This window comes from Mustela lutreola, chromosome 14 (assembly GCF_030435805.1).
Source record: "Mustela lutreola isolate mMusLut2 chromosome 14, mMusLut2.pri, whole genome shotgun sequence".
NCBI classification, from domain to species: domain Eukaryota; kingdom Metazoa; phylum Chordata; class Mammalia; order Carnivora; family Mustelidae; genus Mustela; species Mustela lutreola.
In genome coordinates this window covers 30,020,888-30,024,570 of record NC_081303.1, presented here as the reverse complement: position 1 = coordinate 30,024,570, position 3,683 = coordinate 30,020,888, and the positions used below count along the sequence as shown (strand labels likewise).

The 3,683-nt window shown below is 39.2% G+C and overlaps 1 pseudogene; it reads left to right on the top strand.

Annotated features, from left to right (window-relative positions):
• Positions 1-673: 673 nt before the first annotated feature.
• Positions 674-2,699, top strand: LOC131814963 (S-adenosylmethionine decarboxylase proenzyme-like; annotated as a pseudogene).
• Positions 2,700-3,683: the final 984 nt, after the last annotated feature.

Sequence of the window (3,683 nt, the reverse complement as noted above, 5' to 3'; positions counted from 1 at the left end):
GGTACACAAACCATAAGAGACTCTTAATCTCACAAAACAAACTGAGGGTTGCCAGGGGGAGGGGGGAGGGAGAGGGTGGTGGGGTTATGGACATCGGGGAGGGTATGTGCTATGTGGTGAGTGCTGTGAAGCATGTAAACCTGGTGATTCACAGACCTATACCCCTAAGGCTAATAATATATGTTAAAAAAATTAAAAATAAAGTATTTCTATAAAAAAAAGATGTGGTGTGTAAGTGTGTGTGTATGTATATGTGTATGTTATATATATATTTATGTATATGTAACATATATGTGATACATATATACATATATATTTATGTGTGTATATATATACTGGAATATTACTCAGCCATCAAAAATGAAATCTTGCCAGGGTGCCTGGGTGGCTCAGTGGGTTAAGCCGCTGCCTTCGGCTCAGGTCATGATCTCAGGGTCCTGGGATCGAGTCCCGCATCGGGCTCTCTGCTCAGCGGGGAGCCTGCTTCCTCCTCTCTCTCTCTCTGCCTGCCTCTCTGCCTGCTTGTGATCTCTCTCTGTCAAATAAATAAATAAAAATCTTAAAAAAAAATGAAATCTTGCCATTGGCAGAGATATGGAGCAACTAGACGGTATTATCCCAAGTGAAATAACTCAATCAGGCTTCCACAGTATGGCCGGTGACATTAGCTAGCGCTCGCTCTACTCTCTCTAACGGGGAAACAGCGGACTACAAGGGACTGAACTGTATCTGCCTCTATTTCCAACAGACTCACGTTCAACTTTTGCTCACAAAAAAAGCCGGGAAAATTTTATTAATCCTTTTTTTTTTAAAAAGTTAATATAAAATTATAGCAAAAAAAAAAAAAAAAAAAAAAAAAAGGAACCTGAACTTTAGTAACACAGCTGGAACAATCTGCAGCAGCGGCGGCAGCGGCGAGAGAAGAGATTTAATTTAGTTGATTTTCTGTGGTTGTTGGTTGTTCGCTAGTCTCACAGTGATGGAAGCTGCACATTTTTTCGAAGGGACCGAGAAGCTTCTGGAGGTTTGGTTCTGCAGGCAGCAGCCCGACGCAAACCAAGGATCTGGAGATCTTCCCATCATCCCCAGATCTGAGTGGGACATTCTTCTGAAGGATGTGCAATGTTCAATCATAAGTGTAACAAAAACTGACAAGCAGGAAGCTTATGTACTCAGTGAGAGTAGCATGTTTGTCTCCAAGAGACGTTTCATTTTTGAAGACATGTGGTACCACCCTCTTGCTGAAAGCACTGGTTCCCCTGTTGAAACTTGCTAGGGATTACAGTGGGTTCGATTCAATTCAAAGCTTCTTTTATTCTCGTAAGAATTTCATGAAGCCGTCTCACCAAAGGTACCCACACCGGAATTTCCAGGAAGAAATAGAGTTTCTTAACGCAATTTTCCCAAATGGAGCAGCATATTGTATAGGACGTATGAATTTTGACTGTTGGTACTTGTATACTTTGGAATTCCCAGAGACTCAGGTAATCAGTCAGCCAGATCAGACCCTGGAAATTCTGATGAGTGAGCTTGACCCAGCAGTTATGGACCAGTTCTACATGAAAGATGGTGTTACTGCAAAGGATGTCACTCGTGAGAGTGGAATTCATGACCTGATACCAGGTTCTGTCATTGATGCCACACTTTTCAATCCTTGTGGGTATTCGATGAATGGAATGAAATCGGATGGAACTTATTGGACTATTCACATCACTCCAGAACCAGAATTTTCTTATGTTAGCTTTGAAACAAACTTAAGTCAGGCCTCCTATGATGACCTGATCAGGAAAGTTGTGGAAGTCTTCAAGCCAGGAAAATTTGTGACCACCCTGTTTGTAAATCAGAGTTCTAAATGTCACACAGTGCTTTCTTCACCCTAGAAGATTGACGGCTTTAAACGTCTTGATTGCCAGAGCGCTATGTTCAATGATTACAATTTTGTCTTTACCAGTTTTGCTAAGAAGCAGCAACAACAGCAGAGTTGATTGATAAAAATGAAGAAAAAACGCAAAAAGAGAACACACATAGAAGGAGGTGGTGGCTGCTTTTTAGATATTGATATTGGGGGCCATGCTTTCCATAACCACCACCTTGTAGCTGCAGAAAGCCCTAGATGTAATGATAGTGTAATCATTTTGAATTGTATGCATTATTATATCAAGGAGTTAGATATCTTGCATGAATGCTCTCTTCTGTGTTTAGGTATCCTATGCCACTCTTGCTGTGAAATTGAAGTGCATGTAGAAAAAAACTTACTATATGAAACTTTACAACACTTGTGAGAACAATTCAATTTGGTTTACGCACAGTGTAATATTTCTCCAGGTCTCATCCAAAATTCCCCACAGACAAGGCTTTCGTCCTCATTAGGTGTTGGCCTCAGCCTAATCATCTGGGACTGTTCTATTAAATTGCTGCCAGGATTTTACATCCAGTTACCTCCACTTTCTAGAACATATTCTCTACTAATATTACTGAAACCAGTTTCTATTTCATACAGATGTTTTTTGCAACAGCGATTAAAGTTTATCTTCCACAAGTCAAGTCCTCTTAAGAAAATGATTGCAGTTTTCCATTTTGTGTCTTACTGTTTTAACATCATTGCTTCCTGTACCTGTACTTCCTTTAATTGATTTTGTTCTCATCATGGTGTCTTGCCTCCCAAACACCCCCCCCCCCAATAAAGCAATACACTGTTACACTGTGGGTTTATACTAATCTTATACCCGGGAGGGGGAAGGGAGAGTGGACCCTGGGCTTAATTTTCTTTTTAAAGTCAAGAGAGTTTAGCTTCCTTTTATATTGACATGGGCTCTTCTGGGAGATAGTGACAGAAATAAACCTATTGATGAGCAAGGACGACACATCCATTTATATTAGGGTATACTGGCAGAACTGTTCCAGGAACTATGCCATTCTGTGTTCCCATTAAATGAGATTAGCTTCTCATGAGTACCGTGCGTTCAGTAACTTGCTAGTAAGTACGTGTATAATTGTACCACTTAAGTTTATTAGCAAAGAAATTAAGAATAAAGGTTGTAAGTCAGCTCAGATCATTCACCTTAACTTTTACTTTAGTGGCTATCTCCAGTCCTCTTCATTCATAATATACCATAACCTTTGGTTGAAAATGGAGTCTCTCCTTGTCCTCTTATGACTTAAATTCTTGGACTTTGTCATGTATTATGATAGTGTTCTGACTTGAACTGTTTCTCTTCCTGGTGTTGCTTTCACCATGATTTCATAGCATCAGGTGAAACTTCCCAGAATGAGAACGTTCAGGTTATTCAGACATACACAATGAAGCAGAATGCTATCCATAAGACAAAATTCCAAACTGGTCAATGGGAATACAGGCTTTGAGGAGTTGGCATTTTTTAGCTATATTTGCAAATACGAGATTTAAGCAGCTGAGAAAACACCGAAGTTGACTAAATTTTTTATATTCTTGTCCTCACAAAATTTTTTTGGATTCTTTCTGGACTGATGCAGTGATGTTTTTGTTTTATAAATGAAACACTTTTTTTAGTGTTTCTAAACATAAAATCTACTTGGTTTGAAATCAAGCGGTTGGAACATAAATTTTGACTTTTATTTTAAGCATGTTAATTCGAAGTTTCATTGAAGAAACTTTCAGTCAGTGGATCAGTTTGATTCTGTAATTAGCACACGGTACCTGATGT